This window comes from Anomalospiza imberbis, chromosome 2, assembly GCF_031753505.1.
Source record: "Anomalospiza imberbis isolate Cuckoo-Finch-1a 21T00152 chromosome 2, ASM3175350v1, whole genome shotgun sequence".
NCBI classification, from domain to species: Eukaryota; Metazoa; Chordata; class Aves; order Passeriformes; family Viduidae; genus Anomalospiza; species Anomalospiza imberbis.
Window position 1 is genome coordinate 89,975,931 of NC_089682.1, and position 20,520 is coordinate 89,996,450.

Sequence of the window (20,520 nt, forward strand, 5' to 3'; positions counted from 1 at the left end):
TTTATGTATTTGAGCATCATGATCAATACCTCAGAATATGTAGCCCTCTCTGTCTGCTCCTGTGTGACTGTAGCAATGACATACCAAATAGTGTAAAGCCTGTAAACCAGAATTTTTAGGGTTTTCGGTTGTTGGTTTGTTTTTTGTTTTTTTTTTTTAGTGGGGAGTGTTTTGACTTTTGTTTGATTTTTTGGGTGTTTTTTTAAAAGCAATTAAATATATAGGCATTGCTTTTGACAGCTAAATAGAATTTCAGTTTGTTCAGAATACTACAGGTATTATAAAGGTGTGTGCTATTCCTGTAGACAGAATTACCTTTTAACCATTTCATTTTTTCTGCAAGTCTCCTCACCAGAAACAAAACCAGCCTGCATCTAGTTAGCTGCCCATCTTAGGCACTAAAACCCAACAATGTTATATCACCCTTTTCCCGCTACATATATCTGTCTTTCTTCAGGCTAATTTCTTAAATCTAGCAAGTCACTGTCTGTGCAGAATCCTGACAGAATGTACCCTATGCTGCTAAATGACCTCACTGGACATGGGATGTTACTTTTAGTGTCTTCAACTGTGTGTGATTCAGAGCTTGGCTGGATCCACAGTACATGTAGAGCAAGTCATAAACCATCCTGGCTTTTCTCTACCCAGAATACAGAGTCATTGATTTCTCATTTGGAAAGTGGCCAGTCCGTCAAACAGAGATTCTTAGATCTCCTTTAAGCCAACCACATATTACTGCTTCAGGGTGTTCACTCATGGGATAAATACCCTATCCTTATCCTTTACGGAGTCTAAGACATGAAGGCAGCTGAAAGCTTATTTCTTCAGTTAGTAATGTTTCCCTAAAAATGAAATTTCTCCAGTAGAAAGAACAACTGTCTGCTGTGCGCATAGTTTGATTTGTGAAAGGTCACCTTAGTTTCAGTAGTGCATGAAGAAATGGATCAGGGAATTAATGAGCCATCTAAGAATTTTCTGAGATGTATACTCCATAATGCATATGCTATGATTCAGGGAAAAGAGCACAGCATCTTGGTTTATTTATTGTTGATGATTCCTGATAATGACTGGATTACAGAAATACTTACTTCAAATTTTGGGAAACATTTTTCTGTGCCTGGGGAACAAATTATTTTTAATATTTTTAGGAAGATTTTTTTTTTTCCTAAATACAGACTAGTCAAATGTTGGGCTCTTTGTTACTTTGTGGAAATGGTGTTCTGACATGGTTTCCCCCTTTAGATTCTTTACATTAAAGATAATACCTCTGATTTGGGCAAGACTCCAAAATGTCTGTAAACATTCTGAAATTTATCTTGGTAAGACTTAATAGTATAGGACTAGCTTGAAACATAGATAATTGGACAGCAGATTCAGATGTTGACCTACTGAGGAAAGAAATAATAAAAATTCCATTTCTGTAAACTTATTTAATACTTTGAACACTAACACTATGGAAATTTTATTATAGTGTACCTACTGAACTGCTACCAGAGAACTAGTGGAACAGTTGGCCAGTAATCCTAAATGTTTTCAAAATTAAAAGAAATACTGAAGTTGTATCTGGAAATCAATTTATTGCTGTAGCAGTATAGAAATATCTGCAACAAGAAATACTCCTTAACAAATTTGCAATTAGGTTTTGTAATACCTGTACATTTTCCATCTTTTTGAGGGCAATCACATGCAGAAGATTTTCATTGGTTTGATTTGAGAGGGATAAAAATGGATCACTAGGCTGGCATCAGCATTGAAATAAAAACACCATAGGTGTCTGACCATCAGGAAATGACATCTATTTATGTTATTACTGTCTATAGGAAAATGTTCCATGCATATATTTTTTTAAGCCCTTTACAACAGGCATCAATTATGGTGCTGCATGCTGTAATGATTTCTACAAGTGACCCTATTAGTCACCACTGCTTTCTTCTTATATGTCAATTTAAAATTCTTTACACTGAAAATTTATCTAATGTAGAGAATTTAAAGTAGATTTCTTATTCGTCTTCACACTTCTTACCATATAATAAAAAATATTAATCATAATATTTATAGATAAGACCTCCATTTATTTCTTTAAATTCTTTGACTTAAAATTTGATTAAAGCTGCTGAACTATATTAAAACTATATTTTTATTTTCCAATTAAAATACTTATATTTTTATGAACAAATTCTTCATTCACTATTGTGAGTTCCACGGGGAATCTCATTTAGAGTATTGCAATAAACTATTCAGCTCTAAATAAGACTCTTTTCCTGATAACTAAACATATAACCTTTTCATCTTCAGTGAAAAATCATTTATTTTGGGATTTTTTGTACTGAAATTATGAGAAAAAAAAATCTGATATGTGTATTCTGGTTAACTAATACATCTAACATCCTCTAACTATAATGCAGTTCAAAGTAGTGGTATTTCATTATGAGTATATGTTAAGGGACTTATCTCATCTTAGACCAGATGAGAAATTGTATTTACTCTGAATACCCCTTGAGTCTCTGTGCTTGAAGATGCATAGGCTATATGAATGATTCTGTATTCCCTTGTGCCTCATTTTAAATTGAGAACAAAAGTAATATAAGCACTCCTATATAATTTAATAAGGATTTGTAGAATACCATGTGAATATAGTAAATACATCAGAGAATATATGTGAAACTATTTTAACACCATTATAGTACCATTGTATTATAAGAGATTTAGAACAGAGATAAGAAACTGTTAATAAGACTTTATCTTTGACCACAAGATAAGATTCTTAAAAGCACTGTGGCTTTGCCTCAGTTTAAGGGCTGTAGTACTAGTGGAGAGTACCACAATAAGGGTTCTGTTCAGACTCTAGATTTCTTTTGTGCTGTCATCTTCTGGAGGAGACTCCAGAGGCTGGTAATTATGCTTCCATAACAATTTTTTGCACCTCCATCAGCCAGTGTTAGTGAAGCAAGCTTCCTGGTATATACCAGCTCACTGCCACACTGCCACTAAGTGCTCCGATGTTACATTAGCAGAGTCTGTTTAGGTGACTCGTTTAGGGATCCAGTATGGACAGAAGGTCAATTTTGTCAGTACATCTTTTTGGATATGTCAAAGTAAGACACAGCAATCCTTCTAAAGGAAAAGAACACACACTTTTTGGAAAGAAAAAAATAAAGCCTGTATAATGATAGCAAGCACAGTCAGTCCTTTAATTTCCAAATGAATCATCTCTTTTAAAAGATGCCTACTTCTGCACTTATTAATAACCTTCTGTGCACTCCTAAATTATAAAACCATTGCAGCTGCAGTACTAATGTGGCTGGCAGTAGAAATCCAGATAGAGAAAGAAAAGAAATACTATGCTTTAGGCAGACTTCCAGTTCCTATTACATCTTATCCCTTTAGCAGAGGTGAAATGTCAGGGGCCCATCATATTATGGCAACAGGAGGAGAAGTACAAACAATTGGAGGACGTCTGATTCAAGCACTCTTGTTCAAAAAGCTTTCATGGAAATTTGCCAAGCTTACTGTGGGATCAAGAATGTAAACCTGAGACAGCTCTGCTGATAACCAGTAATTCCTGTAGTCTAAGGTGATGTTCACATCACCTCCTGCCTGGAAAAATTTCAAGCTTCCATGGGCAGTGACAACACACAACTGCAAGGAGCCACCAGGTGCAGCTGCCAAATCTTGAATCCCATAGCTTTTTGTAAGTGCATGCCAGCTCCCCTCATTCACTTTATTTCCTTCATCCTGAGTGTTTATAAGGCATACTAGCAAATTCTAGTTGACACTTCCAAGCCTTGAAGGGTGGTCTGGAGAAGGACCAATCCTGGTTCAATGCCTGTGTTTGTTAGCAGAGAATGCTTTCTTGCAGACAGATTAAAAATCAGAGCTCTATTTGAAGATCCACCTGTTTCCTAAGTTTGGGATTTCTTTAGTTATTCTTTTGTTGCATTTTTTAAATAATCCAGAAAATTTTCAGCATCAGTGAAGCTAAAAGCATGCTCATTTTTAACAGCAGCATAAATATTAATCACAATCACCAGTCAAGACTGAGGATTTTATTTGGTATAACATGTACAACCATGCAACAATTATGTAAAAATTGAAGTTATTATGAGCTGTAATTAATATACTGTGTTACCAGCTGACTCAAAGCACTTTGCTCAGCATCCTTGGTTTTAAAGACTGCATCTGAGTAGTGGTAAAATGTATACTAAATTCAGTAAAGCACATCAACAGCCCTAGGCTTTCTCCTCTAGTTGTGACTGCCACTGAATTTTATTTCTGCTGAAATCTTGCTATGAAAAAAAAAAGCAGTATAATTGCTGATTTACCACCACTGCTTAATCTAATTCAGTTCTTAGTGGTCCATTAGCATAACAGAATTTGCATTTTATTTCACAGAAAATGTTATGACTCCACCTGCCTTAGTTCAGAAAATGTATCAGAAACAGGGAAAATGGTATAAGCAGAGAAATGACAAACCACTTACATTTACTAAAACAACTTAAATATAAAAGGGGAAGGTGTAGTGGTACATGTAGACTATACCATCTTTGCAAGTGAACTAAAAGTGTACCAACCCCCTCACATCCTTCAGTTCCATCACTCAGTTTCCATTTTATTGGGTTTCCAAAACTCAGAAGTAATTTTCAAATGTGCTGCTATCACATGCCATTATCCTTGTAAGATTTTATTCATTGTGAAGACTGTGACAGAAAATGTGCAAAGACATATGCAGGGATATAGTGCTTTATCAAATTATAACATTGCTAAACATAACTGCTTTCCTATTGACTGGGACCTAATCCAGACACTAGAGATCATAGAAAAATTACAAGTTATCACACCTTGCCCAGAGTGAGGTGATCAAAATAGTAACAAATTAAGGATATTTTGATTGACAGTTTATATGTATCTCTTTATATTTTTGCGCTTCCTTTGAGGCTCAGATCTTAAGGGTGAAAGCTGTCATTTTAAAGGTGACTCATTGCATTGCTTTACAGAGTCCCCTAACAGATGGAAAGGTCTTTGTTTCCCAGGGAACACTGACAGGTTATGATTTCCAGAGCTTTTAATCATTTTAGCAACACTTATACACATCTGTCAATTACTCTATTCAGTGATGTTAATAATACAGCAATCTGAGGATGACAAAGAACACTCTTCTTTTCTTGAAAACACAACTTTTCCATCAAGATTGGAAACAGAATAAAAACACTTTTGAAGAGCTCTTTTCTCCAAGACAAATCAGTGTGTCAGGGTATTTGGTCTGGCTAAGATGGAGTTCATTTTCCCCACAGCAGCCCTCACAGCGCTGTGCTCTGCGCTGGTAGCTGGAAAGGTGCTGGTAACACACACACTGTTTTGGCTCCTGCTGAGCAGGGCTGGCATAGCATCAATGCTGCCTCCCCAACATTCCACGCACACTCCCACCCCCAACAGTACTCTGGGGATGGGAAAGACCTTGGCACAGGATATAGCCAGGACAGATGACCAAAGGGGTAGTCTACATGATATCTTCTCAGACATGAAAGCTAAGAGAAAGGAGGAGGTGGAAGGGATTCATTATTTATGACATTTGTCTTCTGGAGCAACTACTGCTTGTACTGAATTCCTACTTCACAGAAAAGGACTGAAAATCACCTGCTGATGGGAAGTAAAAAATAAATCTTTTGTTCTCCTTTGCTAATGCACATGATCTTGCTTTTGCTGTTTTAAACTGCTCTTATTCTTTTCCCATTAGGGTTTTTTGCATCTTATTTTCTCCTTTTCTTGTCCTCATGGAGAGGGGACTGTTAGGGCAGTTTGTTGGGCACTTGGACTCCATCCAAGGTCAACCCACTACAACCAGCATTTATAGTAACAGGAAAATTTTATTATCATAATACATGTCTACAGAGCTTTTCTTCTCCTCTCCTGAGCTACAGGGAAGCTATAAATCATTAAAACATACAACCGATAAAACATGACAAGCTGACATCACACAAATAATTAAAATCAAAGTCACTGTGCAGAAGTGATAGTTTTGGTCAGGTACAGAGTAATGGCCTTCACTGTGGTGCTTTTTCTCGTTGTGATACCGAGCACTTGAAGCTCCCAAGGCTTCAGAATAGAGGCAGCAGATGTATGTCTACCAGTAGATGTGGTAGCTCTACCTCATGACTTATATGCAGTTCATTCATTCATTCATTCATTATAGAACTGAGTCTGCAGTCCCCTTATGAAAACCAGGTATGTTTTTTGCAGTGATGTTACAAGCTATCCACATAGACGTGACATAGCTTTTACAGAGCAATGACACTGGGATATTTTGGAGGGGTTTTTTGACATCTATATTATGTTCAATATGAACAGAAACCTGAGCATCTAAATATAAACATTTTATAATAATATAGAAATCAATTTCAGAAAAAATATTTTTATAGCATCCTATATATTTTTTTTTATTAGAGGAAATTTTATTCCAATACCTACTAGGAAAAGTAAATAAAGCCCTAATGTTCTGCAGTGTAACAACTTAATGGTACCTTAGTAAGAGAACACTCTCAGCTTTCAAACTATATTTTTAAGAAGTCTCAATTGAAGATTTTTGTGTCATGAGGCAGTACTTAGTACTATTTAATATCATCATAATAGTATTTGAAGACCCTAGCAAAAGAGTTACAGCTTCTTTTTAAGCATCACTGATAAGCAGTGAAATGTTTCATATTGAAAAAGTATTACAGAAGCAAAGCAAAGCAAAACAAAACAATATTTCAGATAGTGAAACTCTTATTATCTCCAGACCAGTCACAACTGGAGTAATATGACAGAATTTATAGGTTGTGGTCTGCACAAGCAATGTGTACTGGAGCCAGGAATTTGACTTAAATTTCCCTATTATTCTGATCCAGACCTTGAATTATTGCAACCACCTTTTTATCTTCTTCAGGAAGAACAGATAGGTTATGGATCAGAAAGGCAGTTCCTAGAATTTAAACCTGTTCCACAACAGTTTAACCCCAGCCTTCAACCTCTTCTCTGTACATACTGTATAAACACTGCTATTCTTCCAGGAACAAAGTTGTCAGGAAGGGTGTTTCTCATCATTTTCTCAGGGGCCTTAGACCCCTAGGGTCCTTGACATCTCTGCATATATTCTCTTGAAAAAGGTATGGACTATTCAAATGCTCTTCTGTAAAGTAAAATAAGTGGCAGCTGGCACCATACAGTTCTGTTATAATGAAAACATGAGGTGGTTGCCATTACACAGTCCTGCACTAATGAGAACAGTAGGAGTCTAGCATTACAATGGTCTAATGAAAACAGGAAATGGCTGGCATTAGATTGGTATAATGAAAACAGGAGGTGGCTGGCATTATGCTTATACAATAAATAAATTAAGATTTCTGGCCCTACCAATCTCATCTAGATAATATATGATTCCAGTATGGAAGAGAGAAACTTCTGTAAAATCAGGGACAGTGACATTAACGATCATTCTTTGTTACATCACCTCAGAAGCAGAGTTGTGTCCTTTTCCTTTCAACTGTTTATTTCTTTTTTGGCCATTATACACGAGCAAAACAGGCACATGGCTTTAAAAATTGACACGTAACCTATACAGACTCTTTTATTTAAAAGTAGCCAAAAGTAGCTTGTTTTCTGGTGCCTGTCATGCTTTATTGTGAAAGGTTAAAAATAGCCTATCAAAAAGTGAAAATTGATATGACTGGACTTCTTAAAATTAGTCTCACACTTAGCTCTCCCAAACTGGGCAAAGTGTGCAATTGATAATACTTTGGGGTATTTAATGCAATACAGAGAATGAGATCGATTCTTGCTGAGAAATAAGGAGGAAAAAAAAAAAAAAAAAGAAAATATTTAAGAACAAAATCAATCATTTAGCTAATGTACTTTCTTCTAAGAACAGAAGGGTCAGGTGGTTTTCTTCTCTGTTTTCCAAACTAATCCTTCTAGTTGAGTCTTTTTAATTATTACTACACAAGAGGGTCTTCCGTGTAGGTCTCATACAATGAATGGACCACCATCTTCCCTTTCACTGAAACTTTTTAGAGCCATCTGAAACTGATTGATTCTCACTCTCCTTAATCTGACTGAATTCACCATGAAGTTTCTACAGTTCAAGGCCAGTACATTAAGGCACTGCATCAATCCACTCATACGGTACCTTTCAGCCACTCAGTTTTCCATTTCTCATCTTCAAGCTCAACTGCATTGTTTCTGGACATTTCCCACTGGAACCAAGAGATTAAATGAAGCAAGAAAATGTTTGGAGTATGATTTTCAAAGCAGCAATTAGTGTGCTGGAGTGTTCCAGCAAAAAACACTGTGCTTCCTGCAGCCTGCTATTCTGCTGATAACTTTGGTTTCCACACTCAGATTGCAGTGAAAATATTCCAGTCAGGTAGCTTGGAGTGAAACAGCAGTGTGATGCAAATAAGGAACAGATAATCAAATCAAACTTTCTAATCGAGTTTTGCTATGCTGACTCCCTTATTTCTCTCTAGCCTGCAGTTTGCATGTTTTACAACACTGCAGAATTAGCTTAAAGAGTAAATACTTGTGAGTTTATCGAATCCTGTCATGACTCACACAGACCGAAGAACAAATGAAGGAAAATAATCTTCCTTTTCTGCTTCTATTATTACTTTAATTTCTTTACATCTTTGGTGTGGTTCTGATTAAATCCTTTTGAAGAAGGGGAATAGAAGAGGAAGAAGTCAGAGGGGTAAATCAGGGTGAATGCTGTTAATAAATTTTTGCTTTCTTTTTCTTTTGTTTTTATTTCTTCATCAAACAACTGAAGGAAAAAAAATCCAACAACTCATACCTTAAAGACCAGATTTTAAACTAAAATATATGGCACTGGAAGCAGCATATGCCTTGGAAAATCTGCTGTTATATGCTGTGTGTGCAAGCTGCAGACGTGGCTTAATCGAGATAGGAGGCGACACGTGCCGTGCATCAGAGATTAATGTCTGGACGTCAGCCATTAATGCTGGCATCCCAGGAACTCACTCATTCCTCTGCCAAACTTCTGCTGGGATTTGGGTTCACTGAATCCGACTCACAGTCTTTAATCCCCGCAAGCAGTATCTCTTTGAACTGTGGAGCTGGCGAAACATCCAGGTGGTGGTCCAGCCACGACAATGTCTGAGTAAGCTCAAGAAACAACCTGCTCTCTTTAAGAGTTCTACTACTCAGAAAGTTTCTAGCCCTCTATCATGCAAGTCTGAATGTCAAAGCTCCATTTTCTTTGGTTGATTATACTGAATAGACAACAGTAATATTGCCCTTCCAATCTCTTTGAAATATTTAAGATCTTACAAACGTCGTATGCTATAAATCTACTTGATGGGTCTCATCATTCTGTAAGCAATATTTTTCATTAGCTTTGCAATAAAATGGCATTTTGCCCTATTTTCAAACTAACAAATTTTGTCAGGGTTGGCATTTCTATTACATTACCAAATATATCAGTCAATACCACCTGGTGTAATCGAGTCTTGTTATATGATTCAGATAGTTGCTTAAACTATGGATTTTTCAAAGTCAAATTTTCTGGCAGGAAGAATATTGTTCTAATTAAATTTTAGATAAATAGGTAGTATATCATTGTAACTATTTGTTTTGATTTAAGATAATTAATTGACGTCCGTGTACAATGTTCAAGATAATTTATATTTTTGCTACACACAAAAATCTGTATAAAACCATTTGATTATGCTTGATTTCTATCTCAAATTCATATCAAAACTAGCATCTGACACTCACAGTAGAACATGAACGAGTGTGACAGTAAAATCCCTATATGAGCCAAGGTTTTTGTTTTAAATATTAGGAAATATGTTCTCTTCTGGCTTTCTAAGTAACTAAAGAAACTGGCATAATGAAAAAAGTGCCTATCTTTTAATGGAATGTGAAAATTAAAATTTAAAATCCAGCAACACACATACTCAAGGAGAAGAACCACATGAAGGTAAAAGATTTAAAACTGAGTTGCACAGATCCAGCTAAACTACATTCTGAGCCAAACCTTTTTCAAAGATGTATTCACCTATAATGAAGGACAAATTTTATACTACAATATGGTTAGCTAATCAAAAGTTTGTCATTCTCATCTGGGCATCTTTAATCACATTTTGCAGCATCCATTAAATGTGGTGGTGGCTTTCTGGTCACAGAGAGAAACAGATAGTTTCCCAGGCATCATTCTGGGAAAAGCTATGAGAAGCTCAGAGAAAAGAATTATAAACAATCCTCAATCTCTGCAGCTGTGATCATGTTAATGTGTGTTGTGTGATGTTTACAGTAAGGTTGTTTACCAAATGGGTGTCTTGTTAATTAGCCAGTCATGTGAAATGTATTAATTAAATGACCAATCAGGTCCACTTGTAGCAAACTAAGATATAAAGACTTCCGAATAAAAGAGAGACTTTTTGCCTTTTATGCCTTCTGAATGTTGGAGTCCATATGTCACCTTCTTTACTGTCTCCTATACCTTCAGTGACAAATTACAAATATTGAAATGCCATCTAGACATTATTTATTTCCCTGTGAATGTTTGTTGCTTGTATTTTCATACTGAAGAAATCTAGATAAATATTTTAAATGCCCTTATCATACCACAATAAAAAGTCTGGATTATAATCAGCATTTCAGTATAACAGAGCTATTTGTTTCTGTCCACATTACTAATCCAAATTATTTTGTAAATTTTTCTCACACATTATATTTTTATTGCTTCTTTAAGGCACTATAATTTCTTTGATGACAGACACTGAGATTTTTTAGAGTATATATGACTATTAGAGATTTACATTTTAGCTGTAGTCTAAATTTTCAGTTTACATAAAAAATATTTTACTACACGATATAGTTGTGCCAGATCCAGTCAACTAAGTGGAGTTCACCCTAACCAATTCTTGGGACATCTCCAAGGAAAACAGGACTAAGTAAAACTCTGCTAAGTAAAATAGACTGTTTACCAAGTGATACTGTCCTTTTGTTCCATGTCACAATTAAACTAATCAATATTATCCAAAACTATTTCACTTAATAAGTTCCCAGCCTTTTCAGAGCTTAGAGTGGAACCCCTCATTCTCCTCCTTATACTAAGAGGAAACGAAAATGTTCTAAGTTTGTATGGATTCTTTCCAAATGTTCTGTCAACTCTGGTATGCCACAGCCTTGAGCATCTATTACATGGCTGCCAGAAGTAGAAGAAACTGTTACTGCTGCTCCAAGTGGGTTCATCCAAAGCCACATTTCTACTGCCATCCTGGTTTGGGGATGAATGGAGAGCTTGTCTTGCCTTGAGCTGCTGCTTTTTGGATTGCAAGTAAAACAACATGTCATTGATTATTAATGGCTCAAAGGCAGTTTTTGTAGATAAACTATATTTACTTCTGTGGATTTTTGGACCAGATTTCAATTTTAATTATTATATTGGCCAAAACAGGTTTCCTATCTTCAAGAATAAGTTGAAGCTCTTCAGGAAAATTATTGTTCCTGTTCATGCAGGTAGATTAATTATAAAAAATGTTTGTACAATTACTATGTGAATGAAAATTATTTACAGAGTATTAGAAAGCAAACACACAAAAAAACTGTAATGCACACACTGCCCTGTGTAATCACACTGCCCTGTGTGAGATGTAATTGATAGATAAAAAAAAAAAAAAACTTCCTTGTACTTGGCCATGAAATATATCTCTTGGAACTCTGGTGATAGAGAATAAGAGTAGTTTATAACCATGTAAAATTTTGTCTCTCATTAACCATGCATTCTTATTACATGCAATGTAATTATACTAGCCAGGGAAAGATTTCATATCCTTGGGGAAAAGTTAAAGCACTCCAGGAATGGTGTATTTATACTTCTAACATATCTCCTAATGCAAGTGTTGGCTGGGATGACCAGGGATAGTACTCTGCTCACAAATAGGGAAGACCTGCTAGCAGTCTTAGATCTGGCTTGAATTGCAGTGTTTCCAAAATGATTACGTTAAGAACCTGGAGGTGAAATGGGAAGGAAAGCAGCACATTTTGGACTCTGAACTTTACAACTGCATATCTCTTCTAATTCAGGATGTTGCTTGGGAACTCTTTGGGTAGCTGCCATGAAGGATAAGGACATCAAGTAAAGCTAGGTGATTTTAAGGAGAGCCTAAAGACAGCTCAGGATTTAATCACAGAATCAAAGAAACTTTGGCTGGTCTCAGTTCCTGGGAAGATCAAGAAACACATGCTCTTGAAATTCATGTCCACATCCAAGAAAGTGAAAGACAAGAAGAGTAATCAGGAATACTCAACATGGATTTTTCAAGAGTAAAATGTGCATAAAAATATTTTATCAGTGTGCAATTTAATGACTGGGTATATGACAAGACAAAATGGTGTATGAAATTTTTCTTAACTTTAGTGAGATTTTTGTCATTCTCCAGAGATGAGGAAGTATGTGCTGAGAAAAATAGTTAGGTGGGTTTGTTTTGAGGTTTGAATATTAACTGGACTCAGCTACAGCAATGACCAGTGGTTAAATGTCTTTCTAGAGATCAGAGAGAAGTTCAGTACCATAGAAGTCCATGTCAGACCTGTAAAGTTCAACATTTTGAGTGACCTTGATAGTAACACAAACTGCACTTAGAACATCTGCAGATGAAATAAACTGAAAAGAGTAACTGTGGCCATGAAAAATGTCATAACTCTACCTAAACAGATTGCAATAAGCTTCAGTAACAGAGCAAAAGAAAGTTCTTGAGGTCCCATAAGAGCAAGCGAAATGATCTGAACCAAGGGAGAAAGGGTACCACACATTAATAGAGGTTATGAAGGGACTTGGTGAGTTGAAGCCCTCCTGAAGAGAGCTTGAGGGTTATGGTGTACACGATGTTGGACACAATTCCTCAGCACTCTTTCTTTCTGAATAAGACAAACTACATATTGAGTATGCAACTGTTATATACTATATATACTGATAAGAAACTGGCCACAAGATCAACAGAAGTTATTCCTCCCTTCTACTTAGCACTAGTGAGCTGCATATAAAATACTACATCCAGTTTAGAACTACTCAGTTTAAGAGAGATAAAAATGAAATTGGGGAGGATCTAATGGAGAGGTGAGCTATAGCCCATAGGAAGAATTTCCATTGGAGAAGTTTGTGGAGGACTGTCTCCAATGAGAGGAATGCCATGCTCAAGAAGGGGGAAGGACTCTTCTCCTCGAGGACAAAGCATCAGCAGAAACAGCTTGTGATGGACTAATTGCAACCCTCATTGCCCAACTCAGGGACACCCTCTGAAGGGAGCTGAGGGGAAGGAGATAGAGGGTCAGGAATAAAGCTAAGCCTGGGAAGGTACTTTTAAGTCCTGTTTTACTTCTCATTATTGTGCACTGATTTTGATTGGTAACAAATTCAATTAATTTCTCAAAGCTGGGTCTGTTTTGCCCCTGATGGTAATAGTGAATGATCTCTCCCTGTACTTATCTTCTAACAGGAGTCTTTCATTGTTTTCTCTCCCCTGTCCAATTGAGGAGTGGCAGAGCAGCTTTCTTTGGCACCTGGCATTTAGCTGGATCAAACCACCACAACTGGGAACAACAACATTTAAGTCTCATTGTCAAAAAGGAAAGAGAGAAAATAACCGTTAGCAGAAACTTCCTGAACTTTCCAATTCCTCACAAAATCAAACTCAGACAAAAATTAGACAAAGATTTATTCTAAACCTGAAATTACTAAACAAACTTTTTCTGCTTTATATTCAGTCATTGCTTTCAAGGATTTTTTCATTAGACCAAATATATGCCTAGCATGTCTGAATTTAATTTTTTTTTTCACTTAGCTGTATTTTACAGGAAATCAAAAGTGCCTTTGTTAAATCAGGACTCTGAGCATACAGTCTGATTTCTGCTAATAGGTCTCACTGAATGCAGTTAACACCCAGAAACCTGTGAATTTAATTAAATATGCATGGATATCCAGAACCATGCATATTCTAGGTATCCAGAATCTCAGATTTCATGTACCATCATCTCATGGTTAATTTTTCTCTGTCAGTTTTTTCTCAAAGCATGACATTAATCAGTTTTTTTAAGACAAGAGGAAGAATGATGGGAAGTTCCAGGAAGAGACAATACTAGATTTCCTTACTGAAAACCATGTTGTGGTAATATTTCTGCCTGATAGTTTGCTTCAATAGCTTCAGAATTTAGCCAACTTAATAATTTACCAAACCATGTCTGCTGCAAAGAGAAGACAAGATATGTGGGAGGCCTTGGATTTTTACCTTTATAGGACAAAACTTTTCAAATATTTTTCTGAAGTAATTTCTCTTCTTTGCTGAGAGAATAAAAGGAGAAGCAATTTCCACTCAGAATATCTCAAAGTGGATCTCTGTGTCTATTATGCCTTCTCAAGGTTTATCTGAGTCCCCTGATAATGTATGACCACACTCTAGAAGGACTTGTGCATCTTAGATATGCAATTTGCATTCACTGTAGCATTCATTTTTTAAAAATATCATTTTATTCTAATGCTTCCTGTATAATGTCTTCAATAATTATTGCTATCTGCTTCTTAGCCCACTCAGCTGGAGCCACCTACAGCACTACAGTTAGAGAGAAGATCCATCAGAAGACAAAAACCACCCCAAATCTTTCTATAAGAACAAGACTTTCTAGATACGGGATATATCCTTTTCATTCTTAATGTTCCATGGGCAATAAAGAAGCAACTGGAGGGTCTTCATGGCCTCCAGGGTCTGGAAGGAGGATGAAGGGTGGTGGCAGTCTTTTGTCCCTCTCATTCCCAGAGTGACCTGAAACCCCACATGCCCAGAGTACCCTTGAGGAAGACAAGCTGCTGTGGGCAGTGCTGCCTTAGGCACTGGATTTGGCCAAACCCATGGAGGTAGATGAAGGGGGAAGGGTGGGAAAGCAAAGATGAGGCCCTGTCATGTTCTGGGTCTCCTGTCATCATCTCCTGGCATGAGTGATCAAATCCTTCCTATCTTGGTTACTACACAGGTAAGAGGCACCTTTGATCCCTTGGAACTTTGCTGGCTGAAATCATCTGGTTCCAGGCATAGTGGAATACCAGCAAAGCTAACACAAAGGAGCAACATGCAATTAATTCAGCATGTGATTAAGCTGATATTTTTATTACGGCAAGAGAAGATCAAGTAGGTTTTACAAATTGAGTTTTTCAAGACCAAGCAACAGAATTTCCAGCTAGAGGATACACCAAAAATCGTGTGATGCTAATATGGTCTGTTAAAGCAAAAGGCAAACTTTTTCAGCTCCTTGAATTGCATTGCATAAGTGAAATAAATGTGTTAAAAGCAGACAGTTGTTCTATGATGTTGTTTCTACCAGCTCTATAGCATACGTGTATGTTGACAAATTAAGCAACAGCTGCTTTATTTGCAATAGTCAATGTTAAGTTATTGCTGCTGTGCCTTTCTGTGGGAAGATTTTTTGTAGGAAGCTGCAAATAAATGCAGGATTTCATCCTGCCTGAACCCCCAAGGAAATGAAGCATCTATCCAGGCTACCTTTGAAATTATCAAATTGGAATATGAGTGCATTATATATTAGAATTTTAAGCTCAAATCTCTATCCAAGGAAATCTATTTTCACTTTCTTCTCTTGTTTGTTTGTTTAAAAAAATCTAGGAGAGGTGTCTCTAAAAAAATCACTGGGTTCCTCCAGCACAAAAGTACTATAAGCACCTACTATATCAACCTGTGCATTCTTCCAGCTTGGCAACATTCCTAACAAGGGTGTATGAAGAGTCATGAAGTGGCTTGTTCTCACCTTGTGAGCACTTAAAATGTAATTTATTGTTGCTCTCAATTATTGTAGATTCCACAAGTGTTTACTATTTCTGGAATCCTGGAACCTCACAGCCACATGATGATGAGTTAATGTAATGATCTGATCTATTTTAACAGGAATATAATTGCAAGGAAAAATAAGATATTCAGGCTAATTTGCATGACTACTTCTTGAAACTTTAATGAACTGTCCAAAAGATGCGCTAATATTATGGTAAAAAAGATACTTCAGAAAGACAACATTTTTTTCACACTGGGAATAAGCAATTTCTTAAAAAAAAAAAGAACATGAAAGAGACAAAAGGATAAAGTAACATATGTGTTATTTGTATCAATTACATAGAAGGTCCTCTTTAGCCATGCAATTACATTCCCATCTAGCACCCAAAGAAGGGGTTCAAATGCTTAGAAATTTGACAGCTGCTGTCTGCCATACACACTACATCAAATTTCTTTATTCTGTAGACAAAAAGTGAAAAACCTTCAGCAACTTCTTATCAAACTTTCAAATGTATTATCAATTTTTTCCTCCCTCTTCTTCAATCCACCTGTGGTTTGCTTTTTGGTCATAAAAACAAGCAGCTTCTTCCTTTCCTTAGTCCCTTTTCTGCATATCAAATAATTTCCAGGCTAGTATTAGATCTAGAATGTGACTAAAAATGCCTGTCAGAGGTTTTTGCTGGGTAATATTTGATCCTGATGCAAATACATCCTTTGTATGGAACAATATGGGCCCTAACATGCCACATGGTATGAACAGAACACTTATTTCCTTTAACATTGTCCTACAGAAAGAAATGGACTGTGAACAAAATAAATTTATTACTCAAAAACACAAGGTGCATTTTCATTTTGTGTAAGCTTTCAGAGCATATCCTGTCTGCAAATGAAGAATGATTTTTCAGCATTGGCTTTATCAGAAACAGGCTGCATTTTGGCCTTTATTTTCAGATTTCTGACACAACTCTTAAAGCCATATAGGATTTTTTCACCTTATTTCAGATAGGAATCTTTATTTCTGGCAGATGGCATTGTAGACTGCAGGAATAAGGTCTTTTAAAATAATTTTGGGAAGATGAATTAACTTCTGGAAATTTTCTGTGCAGAAATGTAAATGACAGAGATTTCCCTAAATAAATAGCTTCTAGTCTTGTAAAATAATCAGTCACTTTTGAAAAAATTTTATTCATCATGTGCATTCAGTGGGAACAATCAGTGAACATTAGGCAGACAACATTGAAATTATAATTTAAAATAATAATGACATGATTACTCAACCATACCAACCAATGTTCCTTAAAAACAAAATAATAATAATAAAAAGAAACTACAGTCAACTCCAACAAAAGAATTTAACTCATTTACTTAGATAAAGAACATTTTCCTTTCTACTAAATAGGATCAAAAATACAAAAATCTGGTGATTTAGTTATGCTATTTATTGACTTGATAGAAAGATTAGAGAAGTCTCTGCAATATGCAGAAGGTCAAACTGGATGGTTTACACTAATGCTTTCCAGTCTCATCTCTGATGAATCTTTGATACCCTCATACCTTGGAACATGCTGCTATTTCCAAATTATTAGAGGCAAGAGGAAAACTCTTTAATGAGCAGCTTATTCAGTAACTTTTCACTCAAGGGAACTACTGCTACTTCCACTGAAACATTTGGCACTGGACATGTCAGAATAGAACATCATGTTGAACAGACTTCTGCTCTGATCCAGAAATTCAGGAGGTTCACAGATTCATATAATCAGAGTGCTATGTGGAAAGCTTCTTGACACTTTTTTTTTTGTCTTAAAAAAGATTCTGGATGAGCTTATTTACTCTGTTAATAAATATTTGACCACTATATTTGCTTATGTAATACAAATACATCATTATTTAAACTAATACATAGGGATTTTTTTTTGCAGTTATTCTTTTTATAGTACCCTGCTCTTTGCATAAAGTAGGTTTTGAACATCTGTACAAAGAGTACATAAACACACAGATGTCAAAGAAAATGTTTAGGCATTTTGTGGATTTTTTTTTTCATTCCATTTTAAAATTACCTTAAAATAGTAATCTTTCATTATGTGTTAGGGCATAGTTGCATCAGCTACCTGCTACAACCTCAAGCAGTCGAAATGCACCGGCTAGAACGGCCTGTATGAGGCCGGGTGGCTGACACGTGGGTCCGGGCACTCCAGGGGTTGGTGACTGCCTCCCTGGTAATGCTGATTGCTGTGGCGTGGGTAACGCAGCTTTGGTAGCTTCACAGGCTGAGAGGGAGATGAAGGGATGAGAGAAGGACACTTTGTTTAAGAGCCCGAAGCACTTTTATTCCCCCTGGCGGGGCCGGAACAAAACCTCTTAGAGCGTGATGCAATGCAAAATGCCAGAGAACAAAGGGTTACAGCAGATTAAATAGGGGGTGGGCGGACAGAGGTGGAAACCTGCCTCGCCCTATGGGGACAAACGAGATAGGGTTTCACAACCAATGGTGACATCACAGAGGTGGGAACAGCGTCCTGGGACAAATAGAAAGGCTAAGGTGGGGTGATTGATTCAGGACTTTCATGAAGAAGCTGGGAGTGGTTACATGACTGACAGCTGGCAGCGGGTGAACGACCCTTGACTGACAGAACCAAATAAGGAGAAAACCAGGACAAGTGAGAAGATTGACTGGTAACTGTGGATCTGAGCAGAGGGAAATCTCGGGGTAAACAACGTGGAGCAAACCACTGTGAGGGAAAGGTAAGGGTGTACAAGGAACATACCTAACTAACATTAATAAAACTCTTGACTAAAACAACCCAAACCACAACACATAGTATTATACACATAGTATTATACAGTGGCTAAAGGATTCCATTTGGGGTTACTGCCATCCAGTATTACAGAAAACTTGTTGCTCTCTAAATTCATTTGTCTATATTTCCCTAACCCACATCATGTACCCTACATCAATATTGTTAAATAAGATAGGATTGAGGCCAGTCCTACACCCTAAGGGACAGGTTGGCTCATATTTTTTTCACAGCTAGCTATGTCCTTCAAGAATATACTGGTCTCATAGGACACAAATCCTTCAGCCTCAGGTGTCTTCTGCAATCTGTGTGATGCCCTTTGGATCCCACAAAACTGCTATTAAGTCTTTGCCTATAAAAGACAGGCATGGGGAGGTAGGTGGGAGGAGAATGCCTTAATACAAAATGCTTGAAGTAATATTTTAAGCAGATACCCCATGTTGGAAGCTCAAGAACAGTATTTTTGAATCCAGGCTGATACGGTGTAAGAGGATCATGAGGACAAGATACTCCACAGAAACTGGAAGGAACATGATTTATAGAACAAACACCTTTAGTGTTTCAAAGGTCTATTTGTTAAGGATTGTACTAACTCCTTTCAAGCTACTATGCTTCATTTCACCTTGTGAATAGTCTTATGCCTAATGCTACCTGCAGTGGTCATGCTGCCAGTCAGGTTACTCTTCTTAAGCAATACTGACAGCAAATGTTTCTCCTTGCCTTGACCAGTCATGAAAAAATTTATCAAAGGAGTTCTTTTCTGGAGATTTGAGAGAAGAAATTCTTCATCCCTACTTCATGGAAGTCTTTGATCTGTCTGCTAAAAGTGCTCATTAGTGATGATGGACATAGGTTTACAGGACACCTAACCATCATTTCTTTCCTTCCATAATGGGGGAAGTATAGATAACTATTTTTATTTTATAAAGTTCATTTCCTTAAAATATTTATCTTTTATTTTAACAGCCACAAAGTTCTTGAAGAACTTTTCAGGATACCCAGAAGACTCTGAGAAAAACTCTGAAACCACAAAATCTGTGGGAGCTGCAAGCTCCAGTGCAGCTGCATTTACTGAATCTCAGAAGAAAGTCTGGAAACAAGAACTGCAGCCTTGAGTGTGTGTGACGTGATCTGAAAAGAGAGCCAGTGCCCAAATTCTTCAGGGTCAGAGAAATGATAGGAAACTGATCCTCTGAGTTCCTGTGATTGTTGTGCTATGCTATGCTGTCTCAAGATAGCAAGCAGCTGTCTTGAGAGAGGTAGTTCAGATCAGATCAAAGTTCAGCTCCTGTAGATACCTGTTGTAGGATATCTCCCTCAGATTTTGAGATTTAACTTTTATAATTGCCCCTCTAAAAGAGAGTGGGGAAAATGTAATTTACAGCAACTGTAAATTAATGGGTATCCAGAAAAGCTGATTTACGAAGACAGTCAAACACACATATGCAAAGAATATGCTAAAATAATAAAAATATATATATAATAAATGAATAGGGAACTTTATTTGCAATTGTTCATAATTCAAGATCTAACAAGAACCTCAGCAGATAAAGAAACAGTAACTTTATAAAGGTCAAAAAGAAGTATTTTTTCATACAGTGTGCAATTAAAAAGTGATTTTTATTTTCATAGAAACTTGATACATTTCATGAAGTGCCAAAAATGTTCAGAAAGTGAAGTTCCTTCTGTACTTACTAAAGACAGAGGTCTGGATGAAACTTCTGGTTCTAGAAGCCCTAGATAGTTGATGCCTGGAACAAGAAAGCAAGACCAGGGAAAATGTCACTTATCTTTGTCTTGTCATCTTCCTCTAATCATTCACTGCAGCCTATGGGATGTTGGTCTAAATGAGTCATCATTTTTTTCTGCTATGGGGACACTAATGTTCGTGG